Genomic DNA, 23,855 nt, shown 5'->3' on the forward strand with positions numbered 1-23,855 from the left:
AGACTGCGCAATCCAGGGCCCTGGCACCAAGAAATAAAGCCTAAAAGCACTGATTGAAAACACTTGTGGAGGCTGAGGTGCCAGGAGAGACTCCCAACCTCACAGGAGAGTTTGTTGGAGAGACCCACAGGGTCCTAGAAGTATACAAGCCCACCCACCCAGGAACCAGCACCAGAAAGGCCCAGTTTGCTTGGGGAAAGCAGCAGAGGGGATTGATATCTGACCAAGAGTGGAGCAAGTGCCATTGTTCCCTCTCTGACCCTGCCCCCACATACAGCATCACAACCCAGTGACTGGGTTGCCCCGCCTGGGTGAACACCTAACACTCTGCCCCTCACTCCCTAACAAGCGCAATGAGACCACCCCCCCCCACACACACACACACGCAATGGCTCAAATGGAAGAACAAATCAAAGCTTCAGAGCCAATATTTTTAAGTGGCCAAGAGATAGCCAACCTATCAGATGCACAGTTCAAAGCACTGGTGATCAGGATGCTCACAGAATTGGTTGATTTGGGTCACAAGTTAGATGAAAAAATGAAGGCTACTCTAAGTGAAATGATGAAAAATGCACACGAAACCAATAGTGATGGAAAGAAAACTGGGTCTGAAATCAATGGAGTGGACCAGAAAGAGGAAAGGAACAATCAAACAGAAAAGAATGAAGAAACAAGAATTCAAAAAAATGAGGAGAGGCCTAGGAACCTCCAGGACATCTTTAAACATTACAACATCCAAGTTATAGGGCTATCAGAAGGAGAAGAGGAAGAGCAACAAGTGGAAAAGTTATTTCAACAAATAGTAAAGGAGAACTCCCCCAATCTGGCAAAGGCAATAGACTTCCAGGAAGTCCAGGAAGCTCAGAGAGCCCCAAAGAAGTTGGACCCAAGGAGGAACACACCAAGGCACATCATAATCACATTAGCCAAAGTAAAAATGAAGGAGAGAATTCTAGAAGCAGCAAGAGATAAGGGGACAGTTACCTACAAAGGAGTTCCCATCAGACTGTCAGCTGATTTCTCAAAAGAGATCTTATAGGCAAGAAGGGGCTGAGAAGAAGTATTCCAAGTCATGAAAGGCAAGGACCTACATCCAAGATTGCTCTATCTAGCAAAGCTTTCATTTAGAATGGAAAGGCAGATAAAGTGCTTCTCAGATAAGGTCAAGTTAAAGGAGCTCATCATCACCAAGCCCTTATTATAAGAAATGTTAAAGGGACTTATCTAAGAAAAAGAAGATAAAAAACATGTATAGTAAAATGACAGCAAACTCGCAATTATTAACAACCACACCTAAAGCAAAAACAAAAACAAACTAAACAAAAAACTAGAACAGGAAGAGAACCACAGAAATGGAGATCACATGGAGGGTTAGTAACAGAGGAGTGGGAGGAGGAGAGAGGGGGTAAAGGTACAGAGAATAAGTAGCATAGATGGTAGGTAAAAAATAGACAAGGGGAGGGTAAGAACAGTCTGGGAAATGTAGAAGCTAAAGAGCTTATGACACATGGACATGAACTAAAGGGGGGAATGTGGGTGGAAGGGGGTGTGCAGGGTGGAGGGGAGTGAAGAAGGGGTAATGGGACAACTGTAATAGCATAATCAATAAAATATATTAAATAAAAAAGAATTCCATTTTGGTGTAGACATTGGTAAAAATAGGCTCTATCCATATTCATTTTTATTTTCTTATAAATATTTTGTATGAAGAAGGAAACATCATCTTTTTGTTCATAAGTTTCCTTTTAGACAATGCTCAGTAAGGTAGCTTAATCTCTGCTCCCTGAGGCATCCCTGGCTTGACTGGGAGCAGCAGGATCTGCTTTTCCAGATAGCTCACTCACAAGGCTGGCAAGTAAATGCTAACTTTCAGCTCAGATTTCAGCTGTGAATAGGGGCTGGGGGCCTAAGTTCCTCTCCATATGGTCTTTCTACAGATTACTTGGGATTTCTCATGGCATATGATTGAGCTCTGAGACTGAGCATTCCAGAAGAGCAGAAAGGAGTGTTGCCTTTCCTAACCTAGCTTTAGAAGTCACTCAACATCTATCTTAGCCATAAGCCCTCCCAGATTCAGAGAGCTCACCTCTCAGGAAGACGGGCAAAGTCACAGTGTAAGAAGAATGTGTAAAATGGAAAATATTGTGACAGCCAGTTTTGGAAAATACTAACTGTCACAGAATACTAGTGATTAGGGCCAAGATCTTAAGCAGCTGGCAAATTTGTTATGTACTCCATGCTTAATGCAGGCTGGAATTGGCAGTAGGATCTGGGTTGTGTGGAAGTGAGGTGGTGATTCAGAGGTCCTTTTATTTTACATAAAATGGAGCTGGGTGGGGTGGTTCAGTGATAGGATAGTCTGGCTTCAGGATGTTAGGTAGCATTTTCCTCAAGTATCACTATAGTAGTATTAGTAATATGGCCAGGTTCCAAATCTAACAATAAAATTCTGTTTCTTTGAATTTATTCATGACCCCCAAGAAAAGAGTATTCCTTTGGGTTCCTTTACTTGTCTACTGCATGATGGCAGCTGTACTAATTATCAAGTCACTGTCACTCTGTCCATCAGAGAAAGATGCATGTAGGCATATGATTTAATCCTTTTATGGAGAAATTCTGAACAGGTCAATAGAATGGAATAGGGAGCCCAGAAATAAACCCATGTCTCTATGGTCAGTTAATATTTGACAAAGGAGACACGAGCATACAATGGAGTAAAAATAGCCTCTTCAATAAATGGTGTTGGGGGAACTGGACTAGTATATGCAAAAAATGAAACTTGACCACCAACTTACACCATATACCAGAACAAACTCAAAATGGATAAAAGACTTAAATATAAGTTGTGATACCATAAAGGTCCTAGTGGAAAATATGGGCAGTAAAGTTTCAGCTATCCCACACAGCAATATTTTTGCCAATATCTCTCTTAGGGCAAGGGAAATAAAAGAAAAAATAAACAAATGGGACTATATCAAATTAAAAAGTTTCTGCACAGCTAAAGAAACCATCATCAAAATGAAAAGGAAATCAACTGTAGGGGAGGAGAACATATTTGCCAATGATACATAGGATAAAAGTTTAATCTCCAAAATGTATAAAGAACTCATATTACGCCCTGGCTGGCGTAGCTCAGTGGATTGAGCTCGGGCTGCAAACCAAAGTGTCGCATGTTCGATTCCCAGTCAGGGTACATGCCTGGGTCCCAGGCTATGACCCCCAGCAACTGCACATTGATGTCTCTCTCTCTCTCTCTCTCTGTCTCTCTCTCCTCCCCTTCCCTCTCTAAAAATAAATAAATAAAATCTTAAAAAAAAAGAACTCATATTACAACACCAAAAAGACAAACAAATCCAATTAAAAAGTGGGCAAAGAACCTGAATAGACACTTTTCCAAGGAGGACATACAAACAATCCATAAACATATGAAAAGATGCTCAACATCACTAGCCATAAGAGAGATGCAAATTAAAACCACAATGAGATATCACCTCACAGCCCTCAGAATGGCTATTATTAATAAATCAACAAATAAAAAGTGCTTGTGAGGATGTGGAGACAAGGGAACCTCAGTGCACTGTTGGTGGGAATGCAGATTGGTATAGCTACTGTGGAAAATAGTATTGGATTTCTTCAAAAAATTAAAAATGGAACTGCCTTTTGACCCATTTCCCCTACTGGGAATATACCCTAAGAATACTGAAACAGCAATTCAAAAGAACTTATGCACCCCAATGTTCATAGCAGTGCTATCTACAGTAGCTAAGTGCTGGAAACAGCCCAAGTGTCCATCAGTAAATGAGTGGATTAAAAAACTGTGGTATGTCTACACAATGGAATACTACACAACAGAAAGAAAGAAGAAACTCCTACCTTTTGTGACAGCATGGATGGAACTGGAGAATATTATGCTAAGTGAAATAAGCCACTCAGTGAAAGACAAATACCATAAGATCTCGCTTATAAGAGGAAAATAATGAACAGAACAGACTAAAGAGCAAAACAGAACCAGAGACATGAAAATATGGAACAGACTGACAGTGGTCAGAGGGTAGGGGGGAAGGGAACAATGGTGGAAGAGAGGGGAGGGGAGTAGTCAAAGAACATGTATGAATGACCCATGGGCATGGACAGTGGTATGGGGATTGACTGTGGGAGTGGGGGAAGAGGGCAAGAAGGGTAAATTAGGACAACTGTAATAGAATAACAATAAAAGAAGAAGCATAAGCAAATAAAATGAAATAAATATAATGTTAACATCATTCACTCAACAGCATGCTAAGTGTTTAATATACATTATCTCACTTAATTTTAAAGCTACTGTTATGATTACTATTTCATAGTTAAAGAAAGTGCATTTTAGAGAGGTGAGGTAATTGGCAAGCTTAAAAAAGTATTACAGTAGGAACTCAAACCCAAGTTTTATTCCAGTAACTTTAAACTTTGCTATGCTACCCTATTATATTTAAATGTATAATTTTATTTATTTAAACCATTTATTAAGACCTATAATGACTCAGAATTCTTCCAGACACTAAGAACACACCTGTGAACAAAGAAGATAATGTCTATGCTGTCATGGGACTTACTTCGAGTGGGAAAAGAATGATAATAATGTACTGAGTGAAGTGTTTGGATGACATTAAATGAGGGTGATATATGATGACTACTTAATGTCAATACCTGAATAAAGAAGACAAACATGGCTAAATTTGGTGGAAGAGCGATGCTGTCTGGGAACAACAAATAGGAAGGTCAAGAGGCAAGAAGAAGTTTGGGGAATGAGCCAAAGGGAGATTAATACAAGATCTAAGGAGGGAGGGCAGAGAAATCAGATCATATCAACTTTATAATCAGGGTAAAGAGTATGGGTTTTATTCTAAGCATTATGAGAAGCCCTGCAAAGATTTTACGTAGATAAATGATCTGATGTGGGTAAAAACATCACTCCAGTTATTGTGCAGAGAATGGATTATAGGGGAATATGTAGGAATACAGGGTAACCTGTTTGGAGTTGATAGATAGTGGCTTAGTGAAGTTGGAGAAAAGATAACAATATAGGAAATGCATCCATAAAGAATATATAGGACTTGACTACAGTTTGGATAATGGAAATACAATAAAGGAATCAAAGTTATGTGGTTCTTGGCTTGAGTAGATGATGGTGCAATTTACTGAAATGGGGCAGAGAGAGGTAGGTACAGGTATGGAGAAAATCATGAGTTCTATTTTGAATATATTAATACGATACCTGTCTAGACATCCAAGTGAAAATGTCAATTTAATATGCTAATAGAGAGCTAGGGGAGAGGTCAGAGCTAGCAATATACATGTAGGTGTCATTGGTATATAGATAATATTTAAAGCCATGGAAGTAAATGTGATAATGTAAAAATAAAGTATATGTAAAGAGGAGAAGGAACCATAAGACTGAATCCTAAGCACTTTAACATGAGGCAAGACAGAGGAGAAAGAATAAGCAAATAAAATTGAAAGAGAATGGCCAATGAAGAAAGAAAGAAAGCAAAGAAAGCATTTATTTATTTATTTATTTTTCATTCTTCATAAGAAATTCTTTTTATTTATTTATTTTTTTAATTTTATTTTAATCATTGTTCAAGTACAGTTTTCTGAAAGTATTTATTATTAACTGATTTGTGTTGGCCCAAAATTCATATGTTGACCCTTTAACCTCCAGTACCTCAGAATGTGACTCTAATTGGTTATAAGGCCTTTGAAGAGGTGATTAAGGTAAACAGAAGCTACTAGGATGGGCCCCAATCCAATATGCCTGGTCTCACCAGAAGAGGAAATTGAGGCACACAGTAGAGACATAGGTGATGCACCTGTAGAGAGAAAGTCGCCATCTGCAAGCTGAGGAGAGAGCCCTCAGGAGAAACCAGCCCTGCCCACACCTTGGTCTAGGACTTCTAGCCTCCAGACTGGTGATAAAATAAATTTCTGTTATTTAAGTCACCTAGTCTGTTGTTTTTGTTATGGAAGCCCCAGCAAAGCAATACAGTATTTTATTCCAGAAGTAAACAGAAGAAAATGTTTCAAGCAGGAGGGAATGTTCAACTGTGTAAGACATTGACAAGAAGTGGGATAATATAAGGATGGAAAAATGATCAAGAAGATATCTTGAAGAGACTTCTGACCAAGATGGAGGCATAGGTAGATACACTTTGCCTCCTTGCACAACCAAAAGAAGGACAAAAACAAATTTAAAAACAAAAAATGACCAAAACTGCCAGAAAATCGAAAGGTATGGAAGTCTGAAAATCAAGGACTTAAAGAAGGAACATTCATTCAGACGGGTAGGAGGGATGGAGACAGTCAGCTGGGGTAGAGAGGACTCACAACAAGGTGGGGTTGGAGGACCAGAATAGGCAAAATGGCAGCTGGTGACCAGGCAGTCCCACATTTGCATGTGGATAATCAGGAAGAACAACTGGGGAGTGAGACAGACCATGCAAACCAGGGTTCTGCCATGGGGAAATAAAGCCTCAAAATCTTTGGTTGTAAACACTTGTGAGGGTTGTGATGGTGGGGGAAACTTTCAGCCTCATAGGAGAGTTCTTTGGAAAGACCCACAGGGTCCTAGAATGTACACAAACCTACCCACCCAGGAGTCAGCACCAGAAGGGCCCAGTTTGTCTGTGGGCAGTGGTGGGAGTGACTGAAAGTAGGTGGAGAGCTGAGCAAGAGCATTGCTCCCTTTCTGACCCCTCCTCCACATACAGCATCACAATACAGGGTTACCCTACCCTGGCCAATAATTAAGGCTCTGCCTCTTCCAATGAAACAGCTGCCTCAAGACAAAAACATCAACAACAACAAAACAAAAAAAATACACACACACAAAAAGGCTCAAATGAAAAAAGAAATCAAAGCTCCAAAAATAGAACTAAGTGATGACTAGATAGCCGACCTGTCAGATGCAGGGTTCAAAACACTGGTAATCAGGATGCTTACAGAAATAGTTGAGTATGGTCGAGAAATGGAGGAAAAAGTGAAGGCTATGCAAAGTGAAATAAAGAACACTATATAAGGAAACAACAGTGAAGGGAAGGAAACAACAGCGAAGGGAAGGAAACTGGGACTCAAATCAATGGTTTGGGCCAGAAGGAAGAAATAAATATTCAACCAGGACAGAATGAAGAAATAAGAATTTAAAAAAAAAATGAAGAGAGGCTTAGGAACCTCCAGGACAACTTTAAATGCTCTAACATCCGAATCATAGGGGTGCCAGAAGGAGAAGAAGAAGAGCAGGAAATCGAAAACGTATTTGAAAACATAATGAAAGAGAACTTCCTCAATCTGGCAAAGGAAATAGACTTCCAGGAAGTCCAGGAAGCTCAGAGTCCCAAAGAAGTTGGACCCAAGGAAGCACACACCAAGGCATATCATAATTCCATTACCCAAAATGAAAGCTAAGGGTAGAATCTTAAAAGCAGCAAGAGAAAGGAGACAGTTACCTCCAAAGGAGTTCCCATAAGACTCTCAGCTGATTTCTCAAAAGAAATCTTGCAGGCAAAAAGGGGCTGGAAAGAAGTGTTTGAAGTGATGAAAAGCAAGGACCTACATCCAAGATGACTCTAACCAGCAATGCTATCATTTAAAAGAGAAGGATAGAGAAAGTGATTCCCAGACAAGGTAAAGGTAAAGGAGTTCATCATTAACAAGCCCTTATTATATGAAACGTTAAAGGGACTTATCTAAGAAAAAGAAGGTGATCAAAACTATGAACAGTAAAATGGCAATAAACTCACAACTATCAACAACTGAACCTAAAACAAAAACAAGCTAAGTAAACAGCTAGAAGAGGAACAGAATCACAGAAATGGAGATCACATGGAGGGTTATCAGTGAGGAAGGGGAGCAGGGAGAATGGGGGTAATCTGCAGGGAATGAGAAGCATAAATGGTCAGTACCAAGGAGACAGGGAGAGGCTAATAATAATATAGGAAATGTAGAAGCCAAAGAACTTACATGTATGACGCAGGGACATACATGAACTAAGGGGGGTGGGGAATGCAGGTGGGAGGGTGGGTACAGGGCAGAGGAGATAAAGGGGGGGGGAGAATGGGACAACTGTTATAGCATATCAATAAAATATTTTTTTTAAAAAAGAGGGTATCTTGATGACTGAAAAGAGCAGTTCTGTGGAAGCCTGAATAGCATTAAGGAAATGGTAAATAAGGAAGTAGAAATGACCCCTATAGACAACATGTTCAAAAAGTGTCATAAAAGTGATCAAAAAATGGGTGGTGGACGGGGAAGAAGAAAAAAATCAAGACTATGAATAAGAAAATAGTGCAAAGAAAATTCTCACTGAGAAAAGCAAACATAACAAAAGCAAACATAACAAAAGCAAAGAATCATTCCTATCACCCAGGAGATTCCAAAGGATTCCCAAATCTTTGTGTCAGGAACCGAAGTCAAAGACTAAACATTAGAACAAAAGATGCTCTTAAGGCTCTTATCACTTAGGAAAATATTATACAAAGGATTTAGGAGCTCTGTGCCAGGAATAAGGGACAGAGACCAATATACATTATTGTACTTTTTTTCCTTCCAGCTTTTTAAGGTTAAGATGTATAATGTGATATTTGGTATGCATATGTACTGTGAAATGATTACCATAATAAGGTTAGTTAGCACATCCATCACTTCACACAGTTACTTTGTGTGTGTGTGTGCATGTGTATAGTGTTTAAGGCTCCTCAGTGCATACAGGTTACTCTATTTGCTTCCTTATTAAATTGTCCCTCTAGCAGAGAGACTGCTAATTACCTCCCCAATCTATCATCTTCTCCCCCATGAGCAGAATTCCTAAGTTTAAGCCACTCAGAAAGAAAGTGTATTTCCCAACTTTTCTTTTTTTTAAAGTAACTTTTTATTTTTATTTTTATTTTTAAAAAGATTTTTATTTATTTATTTATTTATTTTTAGAGAGGGAAGGGAGGGAGATAAAGAGAGAGAGAGAAACATCAATGTGCAGTTGCTGGGGTGTCACGGCCTGCAACCCAGGCATGCACCCTGGCTGGGAATCGAACCTGCGACACTTTGGTTCACAGCCTGCGCTCAATCCACTGAGCTATGCCAGCCAGGGCTCCAAGTTTTCTTATATCTAGATCTGAACAGTTGAGTACATACTGGCTACTAAGATATTAGTAGAAGTATTGTATGGAACTTCTGGAAATCCCCTTAATATAAAAAAATGTGTTCTTTTATTCTGCCATCTTACTCCTGGATACAAAAGGTAGTGTCTATATTGGACCCTGAGGTGATTCTGAGACTAGAAACCACGAACTAAAAATGGCAAAGCAGAAAGATAGGGGCCTAGGTACCTGACGACACTGCAAGGCTGCCATATCTCCAGTCTTATTCTAAGTGAGAGAAAAATATTATCTTGCTTTAGCCATGATTATTTTGGAGTTTTCTGTTGTATGACTGCAACTCATGTTTTTGTGTTTTGCCTTCTGTTGGCTTGAAAATTTTTTTGGTCATTCCTCACTTGATTTGTCTGCTGCTTCCCTAGAAGATGCCCTGGCAAGGCTGCCTTCATTAGACCTGACTGTAATCTTATCAAGGGTTAGAAACCTTTTCCTCTGAGGTATTTGTTCAAAATGTTTAGAGGTAATTGTTTAACTTCATTGCTGCCTGGGCTGGTCAATAATATTAAAGCAACCATAGACTAACCTAAAGCTTAAAAGAAAAAGCTAGGGAATTCTGAAAAGCTGTGACAATTCCTGGTAAAATAGGAAGCCAGCACATGCTTAAGGCCGTGCTCATGCTCGGGAAAGACCTACCTCTGGTCTTCCCTGTAGGAACATCAGCCCAGTGAGAGCACAGTTTGTTCACTGTATCCTCATTATCATGAACTATACTTTGCACATAGTAGAATTCAATAAATATTTGTTGAAGAAATTAAGAAGAATTTGTGAGTCTTTTTGCATCCCAGGAACACCAATCAAAAAATTATTTAGAGTTCTAACAATGAGAATTGATTCATAAACAAAGCACAATGATCAATAACTTTACTTAAATGAGAATTTGGTAAGATTGCACTAATGGTATTCCATATGTCAAATCACAATTGTCAACTCACAATTGAATACTTTTTCTTATAATTGTTAACATTACAAGAATTTTAGTGTGGTTTTACAATATTAAGTATGAATGAAAAAATCTGAGAGGAGTACAATGAAAAAATTATGTAGATATTCACTAGGCATGTGTCTATATATAATTATGATGATAAACTAATTTAGAAACTTTTTCTCTATTCTATTGACTTACATATCAGTGAGAATTGAGAAATGTATCCTTCATATGTCCCACCTATACTTCCAGTGATATAATATTAAGTCTTTCTTTCCAGAGTCACATTTCTTTTTTTGTTGTTATTGTTGATTTTTAAAACATTTTTTATTTATTGATGACAGAGAAAGAGAGACTTGTTCCACTCATTGATGCATTCATGGATTGATTCTTGTATGTGCCCCGGCTAGGGATCAAACCTGCAACCTTGGCACATCCCCACAACACTGTAACCAACTGAGGTAAATGACCAGGGATTTTTGTTGTTGTTTTATTACCTCATTTTGCTCATTAGTGTGGTCACTGGATTCTTACTTAGCACAATAAAGTACAGTAAGGAATCTATCCATAGTTTTAAATAAAAAGCAAGATACTTATAACCAAAAATGAGAGAATATTTCTTTTAACCAAAAAACTTTCTAAAATTCTTGCAGCTTGAAAGTTAGGCATATTAGGAATGGTGGTTGACAAAGATAATTAGCTCAGGTTTAAATGACGACTGGAAAGAACAATAACTAAAAATAGAGAGTGTGACTGTTGATTCAGAAAGGCGGTTGTGAATGGGCATTGGGAGGAAGTGGTTGCAAATGGTAATTTAGAATAACATTTGGGAGTAGGTGGCCCACAAGACAAGATGGTATTTGAGGAAATAATTTTAATGTTACATTATCTACTTTTCCCATCAATCACCAAAGCCAGGCACATCCCTTGCTGAGACTTTGAAACAAACAAACAAATATATGACTATATATAACTACTCCCTATGACAATATAATTATATGATGTATATTCAAGTGGACATATATAAGCATACATACACACATACATACAGAAAACTCAATGAGGAGGGGAATGGTATTTTTTTAAAGGCATAGTCATGTAGACAGAAAAAAACTTCATTTTCTTCTAGTGTGAGGATTCTTTACCTAAGATAAAACCTAATAAGCAGGACTTGAAATCCTGAACTTGAGAGGCTTCTATGACACTTAATAGAGGAAAATAGGGAGGAAGTGTTTAGAGTAAGTTAATAAGGTCACTTTTAATTATAGTCAGCCAAGAATAGGTCAAAGCCAAATTGGTGAAAAAACTTGAGAAAGTTTGTGGGAGAGATTTCATTTTTGCAAAGTACTATTTATGTACTGTTCTATTTTATATTACACATTAAAAGTACTATTGATGGTTAAAGTAATATAGAAAAATAATCAGTTTTGCTAGTCCTTTCTATAAAATTTGTGGAAAAGTTAAAAAATATAATACCTGGTAGCCCTGGCTAGTGTGGCTCAGTTGGTTGGAGTGTCATCTAGTACACTGAAAAGCTGTCAGTTTGATTTCCGGTCAGGGCACATACCTAGGTTGCAGATTCGATCCCAGGTTGGGGATCCTACAAGAGGCAACCTATGTTTCTCTCTCACATTGATCTCTCTCTCTCTCTCTCTCTTCCCCACCTTCCTCTCTCTTTAAAAAGCAATGTAAAGATGTCCTCAGGTGAGGATTTAAAAAAAAAGTATAATGCCTAGCAAGGACATTGTATAACTGGTACCTGCCATATAACTGATTACTTTTCAAAGTAATTTGATAATTCTTATTCAAAGCCAAAAATGTCTTTACCTTCTTATTCAATAATCCCATTTAGGGAATATATACAAAAGAATTTTAAAATGTGGAAGGAATATGCACAAAGCTTTGTACACACAAAGCTTGAAACAATCCAAATGTCCAATATTATTTGCTTGTTCATTTACTCCTCCAGCAGGTTTTTTCCAAGTGCCTACTATCTTCCCAGTGATAGGCATAAAATGGAATAAAACTGAGTCCCTTCCCTCATACAACTTACATTTCAGTGGAGGAGATAGAAAGTAAATGAATAAATAATCATAGTACATACACATATATAAATATACATATATAGTATGTCAGATGGAGAAAAATTAAAACAGAGTAAGGTGTCAAGGGAGTACACAGAGAGATGGCTGTTCTGCATAGGGATCAGGGAAGGCTTCAGCAGTGGTGACATCTGGGGCCTGAAGGAAATGAGGAAACAAGCTTTGAAGCTATTTGGCAGAAGGCTGTGCCCATCAGAAGGAGCAGGTCTAGAGGTGGGAACGTGCTTGGCGTGACTGAAGACTAGCAAGGAGCTCAGTGCAGCTGAAGCTGAATGAGCTAGAAAGAGAGTAGCAGCTGAGGTCAAAGAGTCAGAGAGAATTAAATCTTGTAGGAATTATAGGCCATTATAAGAATTTGGATTTTACTCTGAGTGAGAATAGAGGTGGAATGTTTTGAGCAAGAAGGTGACAGAGAGACCAGTTAGGAAAGTATTGAAATAATCCAGGCAAGAAATGATGAGAAGTCAGATTAATGTGGTAACGACAGGGGACATGACAGTGGTTGATTCTGGGCATAGTCCGAAGGTAGAGCTGACAGGGTTTATTAACTAATGAGGGTGAGGTGTAAGGAAGAGGAATTAACTAGGACTCCAACATTTGATCTGAGCTACTGGGAGGATGGATTTGCAATCTACTGAGATGGGAAAACTGTGGGAAGGGCAGATTTGGGGATAGAATTCATAAGTTTGTTCTTGAGCATGTAAGGTTTCAGAGGCTTCAAAGCAGCTGTAGCAGGTGCTCTGCCATATCCATCGACTGCACCACATCAGAGCTCTTAGGACATCCTGATCACCTACTGCCAGTGCCTCCCATTGCTTGGCCACAGGGTTTCTCAAGCTAAGACAATCTTGAAAAACAAAACAAAACACAAGACACAGAGATGTGGCTTCCTCTCTGACAAGAGAAAAGCACAGGAGGAGAAACTCTCTGCCCTTCTTTGCCCCCTGCTGTCTGCCTTCGATTGCCTTTGTTTGAGAATATGATGATTCATGGCATTGAAACATCATGGAAAGTCCAAGGGAACTGAAGAGAGGCCAAGCCCTGGCATTGTAGAAATGAACCAATTCTAGCTACCATCTATGCCCAAGGTGCCTCCCATATGAGAGAAACAAACCTTTCTTATTTACACCACTGTAAATTAGGTATTCTCTTATACTTGAAAGTAATCCTAACTGATTCACTGCTTAATAACAGTGTAGGTAAACTTATCAAGTACTTACTATGTATTAAGTAAGTGTTTACAGTTTAAGCACTTCACATGTATTTTCTCATTTAATTCTTACAATAACTTTATGAAGTGGTTACTATTACTATTTCCATTTTTTTAGATAAGGGAATTGAAGCATGGAGAGGTAAAGCCATAATATATGAACCTAAGCCATCTGATTGCCAGAGTCCTTGCCCATAACTACTCCACTATACTGCCTTCCAGTATTTGTGGTTATATGGTTCAACATAAAACTGCAACTAGAAACCTTGCCGTGGCAAATTTTGTAGAACCTAAACAGTATGGACATTTATCAGGTGTAAAACTTCAAATACAAAGGGTAAAGTTAGATAATATTGTGTATGGCTATACAATGAAAATTCTCTTATTCCTCCCTGCAATTTTGGATTTAAAGTGCTTTACAGATAACTTAAAGCAAGTTTAATTATCACCCCATTTTGCATATAAATTAGATAATAAAGGAGGATTCCAAACTATTATTATACCAACCAGTGTGCCTCCTCCACCCACAAGTCTCAAACCAGAAGTGACCAGAAATGGATGATGTCAAATGGGTTTGGGAATAGGAGAAAGGTACATGGGAACATAACTTTGACTTCACTTTCCACACCAGTGACTGAGAAATTTCCCCACTTCTATTTGCAACGGAATGTCTCTAAAGAATTGCTAATACTGCCCTAGCTGGTATAGCTCAGTGAATTGAGCATGAGCCTGCAAATCAAAACTTTGCCGTTTGATTCCCAGTCAGGGTTCATGCCTGGGTCGTGGACCAGGCCCAGTAGGGGGCGCTCAAGAGGCAACCACGCATTGATGTTTCCCTCTCTTCTTCCCTTCCCCTCTCTCTAAAAGTAAATAAATAAAATCCTTTAAAACATAAAATAAAATAAAGAATTGCTAATACTCACACCTTTTATATTCACCCATCCCATTCTCCCTAACCAATCAATCAATTTTCAGTTCAACCACCCAAATAAACTGCTCTTGTCAAGGTCCCGAGTGATGTTTATATCACTAAATCCAATGTCAATCTTTAATTTTTATCTCGTTGATTTATGAGCAGCATATGGCATAGTCCCCAATCTCTGCTGCTGGTTTTTCCTCAGCTCACTGATTTCTCAACATGGAAAGTTTCAGTGCTTGTACTTCGACCCCTTTGGTATTCTCATCTTGGCTCATAGCGTTACATGCTATGGCAGATCCGAGCTCATCTGGCAGCTGAATACCAAGGAGTGAGGGACCTCAGGTGATGCCATGTGGGACAGAAGAATCACCCAGCTGAGACAGATTCACATTTCTGATCCACAAAATTGTGAGCTACAAAAAAAAAAAAGGTTGTTTTCAGTCACTAAATTTTGGGATAATCTTTCCTTGCAGCAATAGATAAACAGAACAAATATTACCTTTTGCCCATGATTCACAAATTGCCCGAACCTCTCTTCTGAATTCCAGGTTCATCTATAACTACATATCTGACATTTCCAGGAGGATATGTCCTATTTTGGGTTCTACCAGAGCAGGCTCTGAGACAGGATATGAGTACAAGTAGCTTACTTGGGTGGTGATCCCAGGAAACACTAGTAGAATAGTGGGGAAATGAGACAGGAAAAGAAAGCAGACAATGAAAACGTGAGTTATCAAGCCAGTTACCACTTAATAAACCAGTTTAAACTATTGGGGAATTTAGCAAATTGGTGTAAAACATGTATTTCAGAGTTATCCCATTCAAGAAGTCAGGGAAACTGGAATATTTATATGCTAACTTTTATCAGTCATTGCTTGAGGTCTGCTCCCGTAGGGACCAATTCCCCACTGGCTTGTCTTAGACAGAGTTTTAAGAAAAAAAGCTGTTAGGCAAAGAAATACAAAAGCCGGGAGTGAGCCATCCACTAGTGCACGCTGAAGCGGGAAAGTTGATGAAATATGGGCAGGACACTGACAACATTTGCTAGGACATTAATATTTGTAATGATTCTAGTCCAGTTGTTTTGTTAGAATGTTCCACATGCTGGCCACCAAACACAGTTCTCCATGGTCTCATAATTGTTAGCAGAGGCACTAGCTGTCCTTTTATCACTCTAAAGATATTTGAATAGCGAATAACCAAATATCTTCGAAGATTGGATAGCAATAGTGAGGAGCCTAGTGATACTGTCTCCCATTGGGACAGATTTGCTTATTATTATCCAGTATAATAAAGGTAATGTTTCTCTTTAATGCAAAAGTCAGGCATGTTTGCTTACAGCCCATTGTAAACAATGTGGGCTCCCTAAGCTTAGGGTTGCTCTCCCTGTAACTCAACCCACAGTGTGTGCAGGCATCACCTGTATCTTTCTGTGGGAACTGGGGCTTACGAAGCCGGCACAAAAAAACAATGACACTGTGATTAATTCCTATTGCTGTGAGAAACGGTCCTTTGTATCCGACCCTCCCAAAATTCTTGTAACTTCTCCCTGTATCATAAAACTGTGACAAGCTAATTTGCTATCTTACAAGTAGGGTAAAACCTCAGGACCTTTATAGTTTCTGACTGGCTTTGATTGATTATTTCCTCATGATTAGATTCAGCTTAAACATTTTTTGGGGTCAAGAATTCTAAGTAGATGATTTATACTTCTCATTGCATCCCACATGAAGGCATAAAATGTCATTGTGTTCCATTATTAGTCATGCTAAATTTAATCACTTGGTTAAGGTGGTGTCTGCCAGATCTCTCTACTGTCAAAATATTCTTTTCACTTTTGTAGTTCTTTATTCAGCTCATTCAGATAGTCTCAGAATATCATTGTAAAGATTGCTTATTAATTATTTTCCCCAAACCTGGAGTCTGTAATTTCTCCAAGGAGCTCTGTTTTGATTTTTTTTGTTGTTGTTTTGATTTCGGGGGGAATTGTATTTAGAAACAATGATCTAGATGTGTACATTGCTACTAGAATTTGCTTCTAGACCCCTTTGGTGGACAAAATTAGGGGGAAAAGTTGAGTTCACACTGACAATGTCACTCCAAATCTAACATAACAGGGTTCCTCCTCATCCTTCCTCATTTGGTTTCTGAATGTCCTATCTCCCATAATAACACTGACATATTTACACATTTGCTTTATCCCACAATAAAGACAAAGCAGTGCCAGAATTACTATTCTACTGATGCTGTCAACCACAAATCTAAGTAAGTTTCAAAATTTCTTACTAATTATTACACTACATACCACTAAGTCTGTGTAGTCAAATACTATCTTCAAACGGGACTTGAATGAAATTTTTATCAGTGTGGTTATGTATCAGTTTGACATAATTAGGTTTATTTGTTTCAGTATTTTTGAATTAACTCCTTAAAAATATAGAAACCATTTACATGATTAAAAATAGAAAACTTTACAAAAGATATACCTGAAAAAACCTCATTAATGTTCCTCTACATTCCACTTATCCCCTAGAGGTAACTGTTGTTATCTCTGAATTGTCCTCCCCAAAACTCGTATGTTGCAATTGTAACCCCAATGTAACTGTATATAGGGGTTTTCGAGAGTTAATTAAGATTAAATGAGGTCATAAGTATGATGCTTAATCAGATATGATGGATGTCCCTATAAGTAGAGAAAAGACACCACAGAATGCACTCTATTTCTCTCCCCTTCTTCTCTTCCCCCTTGCCCCTTCCTTCTCTCCCTCAGCCTCCCTCTCCCTCTGCCTCTCTCTACTTCCTCCTTCTCTTTCTCTGCTTCTCTCTCTCTCTCCCTCTCCCCTCATGCTACATGCACAGAGAAAAGGCAATGTGAGGATACACAATAAGAAGTATGCAATCTGCAAGCCAGGAAGAGAGGCTTTACCAGAAACCAACTTTTCAGGCACCTTGATCTTTATCTTTTAACCTCTAGAATTCTGAGAAAATACATTGCCCTTTTTAAGCCAGCCAGCATTTCTTTATGAGGAAATAAGCAAATATTTTTTCTTACACAAAAAATAACATACTACAAGGTTTGCTCAGAAAAAGTCCAGCCATTGTTAATATAATGAGAATAGTTTGCACGACATCAACGTAACCTGGCAGTCAAGGAGAGTGGACTGGAATGTGCATGCATGAACAATGACAACTTCACTGTATTAGTCAGTGGGGGCAATAGTTACCATTGAGTGAGCATGTGTACTGTGTGGTCATCACATTCAAAATGACTGAGTGAGTAGAGCAATGAATCTGCATCATACTTCGCCGTAAGCCTGAGCATTCCTCTGCAGAAACTATTTAGATGATTCAGAAGGCAGCAGTTATGGACAATCAGTGATCGGCAGCTTCATCATGGAAATGTGTCTGCTCATGCATCACGCCTCGTGCAGAGTTTTTTTTGTGAAACATCAAATCACAAGGTGATTCAGCCCCACTACAGCTCAGATTTGGCACCCTGCAACTTCTGTTTTTTTCCCAAAACTAGTATCAACATTGAAAGGGAAGAGATTTCAGACCATCAATGGAATTCAAGAAAATACAATGGCTTCTGGCCAAGATAGAAGTGTAGATGATACACTTTGCCTCCTGCACAACCAAAAAAAATGACAACAACAAATTTAAAAATAAAACAAATAACCAAAACTGCCAGAAAATTGAACTCTATAGAAGTCTGACAACCAAAGAGTTAAAGAAGAAACATTCATCCAGACTGGTAGGAGGGGTGGAGACAGGTAGCTAGGGCAGAGAGGACTCACAGCAAGGCAGCAGCTAGAGAGCTGGTGGGTGAGGCAGTGGCTGGAGGACCTGGTTGTGCCACATTTGCATGTAGATAAATCAGCAGGAACAAGTGGAGCGAGACAGACCATGCAAACCAGGGTTCCAGTCTGGGGAAAGAAAGACTCAAGACCTCTGGCTGTAAAAATCTATGGGAGTTTCAGTGGCAGGAGAAACTCTCTGCTCTACAGGAGAGTTCATTGGAGAGACCCACAGGGTCCTAGAATGTACACAAACCTACCCCCCGAGAATCAGCACCAGAAGGGCCCAGTTTGCCTGTGGGAAGTGGTGGGAGTGACTGAAAGTCAGTGGAAAGCTGAGCAAGAGCATTGTTCCCTCTCTGATGCCTCCCCCACATACAGCACCACAACACAGGGTTACACCACCCTGGTGAATAACTAAGGCTCTACCTCTTATAACATAACAGTTGCCATGAGACAAAAAAATATGGCTCAAATGAAATAAGAAATCAAAGCTCCCAAAATAAAACTAAGTGATGAAGAGATAGCCAACCTATCAGATACAGGGTTCAAAACACTGGTAATCAGGATGCTCAGAGAAAAGGTTGAGTATGATTGAAAAATGGAGGAAAAAGTGAAGGCTGTGCAAAGTGAAATCAAGGAAAATATACAGGGAAACAACAGTGATGGGAAGGAAGCCAGAACTCAAATCAATGGTTTGGACCAGAAGGAAGAAATAAACATTCAACCAGGACAGAATGAAGAAACAAGAATTGAAAAAAATGAGGAGAAGCTTAAGAAACTCTGGGACAACTTTAAACATTCTAACATCTGAATCATAGGGGTGCCAGAACGAGAAGAGGAAGAGCAGGAAATTGAAAATATAATGAAGGAGAACTTCCTCAATCTGGCAAAGGAAATAGACTTCCAGGAAGTCCAGGAAGCTCAGAGTCCCAAAGAAGTTGGACTCAAGGAAACACACACCAAGGCACACCATAATTCCATTACCCAAGATGAAAGCTAAGGAGAGAATCTTAAAAGCAGCAAGAGGAAAAGAGACAGTTACCTCCAAAGGAGTTCCCATAAGACTATCAGCTGATTTCTCAGAAGAAACTTTACAAGGAAGAAGGGACTAGAAATAAGTATTCAAAGTCACAAAAGGCAAGGACCTATATCCTGAATTACTCTAACCAGCAAAGCTATCATTTAGAATGGAAGGGTAGATAAAGTTCTCTCAGATAAGATCAAGTTCAAGGAGTTCATCATCACCCAGCCCTTATTATATAAAATGTTAAAGGGACTTATCTGAGAAAAAGAAGATGATCAAAACCTTGAACAGTAAAATGATAATAAACTCACAATTATCAACAACTCAACCTAAAACAAAAGCAAAAGCTAAGCAAACAACTAGGAGAGGAACAGAATCACAGAAATGGAGATCACATGGAGGGTTATCATTGGGGTAGGGGGTGGGGGGGAGAATGGAGGAAAAGGGACAGGGAATAAGAAGTGTAAATGGTAGGTACAGAATGGATAGGGGGAGGTTAAGAATAGTATAGGAATTGGAGAAGCCAAAGCTTATTTCTATGACCCATGGACATGAACTAAGGCATGGGAAATCTGGTTGGAGTCGGTTGCAAGGCAAAGGGTAACAATGGGTGGGGGGAATGGGACAACTGTAACAGCATAATCAATAAAATATATTTAAAAAATAAAAATAAAGTACAATAGGACAGCTGATGGCAATTGGGAGAATTGTGTGAGGTCCCAAGTTGCCTACTTTGAAGGGGACTGTGGTGTCATTGTCCTATGTACAATGTTTCTTTGTATCTTGTATCTTCAATAAATGTCTCTATTTTTGTATTACATGGCTGGACACCTTCTGGACAGACTTTGTATATACTCTTTTGCAACTATGTGTTCTATAAGTCACCCTGTATCAGTCTATAGCAATCTTCCTCATTCTTTTTTATAGTTGCATTTCTTTATTGTATCACACTATTTTAAATTTCCTCATAGTATTGCACTACTTTACTTTATTTTCAAGAGGATATTAAATCATGTATTGATTACACATGATAATGGATGATACACAAGCTTCATTCCCATGTATAATTTTATGTGGTACCATAATTCAATTTAGACATTGCATAGGATGTGCCAACAATCATTAGTAACCAAATAAACTCCATGACTCTGCTTGGGTGACCCCTTACAACCTGCTTGGGCACAGTAACATACCAATTCAACTACATCAAGGTTTCTGAAGACAATGGCTTGTGTGCCCAAACAGGTTGTAAATAAATGTCAAATAAAACCTGGCATCCCCCCGAAGAATTCTAACTTCACATTGTTGGGGTAATTTACCAAGATGGCTTCAGAGTAGATTAACTTTACACGCACATTTTTTAAAAAGACACATTTATTCAGTTTTATGATCAGACTATACATTTAGCAATCAGTAACACAGGTGCAAAAAAAAAAAAACTACATTGAAACCCTTTGTTGGAGAGCTTTGCACTTTGCACAGAACAAAAGCCAAAATAATCTGTTATACAATTAGTCACAAACACAGTCCTTGAGTTTTTTGCCCATTCACATGAGTATTGTCTAAAACATGTCTTTTTTTGTAGCAGCGAGGCCCTGCCACCACAGTGCTTGCCTGAGTTCACAAATCTGTTGCAACCTGTGGCTTCCCTGTCACTTCCCTGGCTCCCCCCTCCCCCACTGCTAAGGCTTGTTTCCTGGCAGTAATGAAAACCTTCTGCACTGCCATAGCTGCTGCTGCTGCTGCTGCTGCTGCTGGAGCCACTGTAGACACCTTGGTTTCATGGCTTGGCAAAGTATGGGCTCAACTACCACAGGGGCCAGAGCTTCTGCCTCCAAAATTTCCTCTTTTTATTGGTCCAAAATTTGAAGTTTGATTGTTGTAACTGCCAACATCACTGTAGCTTCTACCATCTCCCGAACTGTTGCTATCATTACCAAATCCATTATAGCCATCCCCACTGCCAGTACATCAAACCCCACCACTGCTACCACCAAAGCCACCTCAACTGCGGAAGATTCCTCCGTGACCCAAGTTGTCATTCCCACGAAAACCACCTCCACAACCGCCTCCGAAGTTTCTGGAACCACTTTGATCTCTTTGGCTGGATGAAGCACTAGACATCTCTTGCTTAGACGGGGCTTTCCTTACTTCACAGTTGTAGTCAATCACAGTACAGTATTTCTGCATGACAACCTTGTCTACAGACTCATAATCATCAAAGGTTACAAAAGCAAAGCCTCTCTTTTTGTCATTGCCTCGGTTAGTCATGATTTCAATTACTTCAATTTCCCCATACTGTTCAGAACAATCTCTTAGGTGATGTTCTTCACTGTCTTCTTTAATACCACTGACGGAAATCGTTTTTATGGTTTCGGGTTCCAGGCCTTTGAGAATCTTCTCTGGAGACAGCCTTCCTTGGTTCCACAGCTCTCCCACCCACCTTGTGTGGCTGTACGTTTACAGCTGCACCCATCTCCTCCACAGTGGCCTATATGACGAACCCAAAGCCTCTGGAGCACTTGGTGTTTGGCTCTCTCATCACCACACAGTCTATGATTGTTCCCTATTGCTTAAAATGCTCCTCAAACTCTCATCTGTTATTTCAAAGCTCAAACCTATGATAAAGAGCTTCTGTACCTGTTCTGATTCTTTGGGAGCCTCTGACTTAGACAAGAGGACTGCAAGAGAGTTCAACAACACTTCCTCAGCAGCATCCGCCAGCAAAAAAGGGTATTGCATTATTTTACATTCCAAGAGTTTCACCAGCAACAAATGTATGAGAGTGATTTTTAAATGTATGAGAGTGACTTTTTCTCACTATCTCACCAATCATGTGTTGTCAAGCTTTTCAATTTTTGTCAGGGGGATAATGAGGGATGATATTTCATTGTATTTTTAATTTATACTTATTTTATCTTAATTGAAGTTGAGCATGTTTGTCATATGTTTATGGGTCATTACATATCTTTTTCTCTGGTTATCTTTTTAAAAATTACTCTGTCTAACCAGGGTGTAGTATATGCTTGATTTTTGTATATTTATCTCATATCTAGAAGTCATCACTAAATAATTTCATTAAGTTTAATGTTAGTGTGTCAGTTCTTTTGTGTAGGAAAAATACCCCTACAGATAACAATTATATTTTTTTGTGAACAATAACATTTTGTCTCTTCCTTTTGGATCCTTACAAATTTCTTTTCCTGTATTAGTTTTCTTGTTAGGACAATGATAACATGTTAAATGGAAAAAACAATAATGACTTTGTCTTGTTCCTCATGTATTTATTTATTTTGGTTTAAACAACAAAACTTTACTCTCTCATTGCTCTAGAGGCTAGAAGTCCAAGACTGAAGTGTGCACAGGATTAGTTTCCTTGGAGGCTTCTTTCCTTGGCTTGCAGATGTCTATCCTCTTGTTACTTCTTTATGTGGTTGTCCTTCTGTGCACACTTGTTCCTGATTTTGAAAAGAGTGTTTTAAGGTTTTTAATGCTTTTATACTAAAGACAGTGTTTTCTATAGGCATTTTAATAATAGATTTTTATTAAATTAAAGCTCTCCTCTATAATTGTTTTGCTAAATTTTTTTTATCATAAATGGGAATTGAATTTTATAAAGTTTTTGTATCTGTTGATATGTTTTTCTTTACTATGTTAATGTGATGAATTACAATGACTGATTTTCTAATATTAAATCATATTTGTACATCTGGGTAAACCCAACTTAGTTATAATAAACTATCTTTTAAATACATTGTTATATTTGGTTTCCTACTAACAATATGTTTATGCATTTCTTTGTGAGTATGGTTGCCCTATAATTTATTCTTACTGTTTTGGTCTGTCTTTGGCATCATTATTTATTAACTTTACTACATGGGGTGGAGTGGGACCATTTTTTCTCTTATTATATATATACACACATATATAAATGTATATATATACATTTATTTTATTCTCTGTAAATTCTCTTGAAGAGTTGGAATAAGTTTGAAATCAATTGTTTCTTGAATATTTTGTAGAACTGATCTGTAAAACATTCTGGGTTTCATTAACAGGCAGAGCTTTTAATATCAAATTTCTTTGTTATAGGAACAGTTTTATTATTTCTTCTTTAATAGATTTTGGGAAGTAACAAACAATGAATATTTATTTATTTATTTATTTTTAGAGAAAGGAGAGGAGGGGGAAAAAGAAAGGGAGAGAAACATCAATGTGTGGTTGTCCCTCATGTGCCCTCTACTGGGGACCCGGCCTACAACCCAGGCATGTGCCCCAACTGGAAATAGAACCTGCGACCTTTTGGTTTGCAGGCCAGTACTCAATCCACTGAGCCACACCAGCCAGGGTAAAGAAACTATGTATATTTGGATATTCCTACATGTTTGCTAATTTTTTTGATCACAAACTTTTTGTCTTTCAGAACTTTTTTAAGGATTATTTTCTTCTGAAATATTTTTATATTTTCTTTTAATGAAGATTAATTGGTGATAAATGCTGTGCCTTAGTTTATTTGAAAATGTCTTTACAATGTAGCTGTGAGGTGCTGCCTTGCCTTTGCCCCTGCTCAAAACAGAACTGTTTCCTTTCTGGCCCTGCCAGCCATGGTGCTGTAGCCCACAGGGATGCAGGGTTTCATACACAGTTAAAAAAAAGTCTTTATTTTTACCTTGATCTTATAAAATAGGGTTAC

General features: G+C 38.6%; 1 pseudogene; it reads right to left on the bottom strand.

Annotated features, from left to right (window-relative positions):
* Positions 1 to 21,832, bottom strand: part of LOC123813459 — a 50,264-nt pseudogene extending 28,432 nt beyond the window's left edge.
* Positions 21,833 to 23,855: the final 2,023 nt, after the last annotated feature.

This window comes from Phyllostomus hastatus, unplaced genomic scaffold (genome assembly GCF_019186645.2).
Source record: "Phyllostomus hastatus isolate PE091 unplaced genomic scaffold, TTU_PhHast_1.1 phas_contig_152, whole genome shotgun sequence".
Taxonomy (NCBI): domain Eukaryota; kingdom Metazoa; phylum Chordata; class Mammalia; order Chiroptera; family Phyllostomidae; genus Phyllostomus; species Phyllostomus hastatus.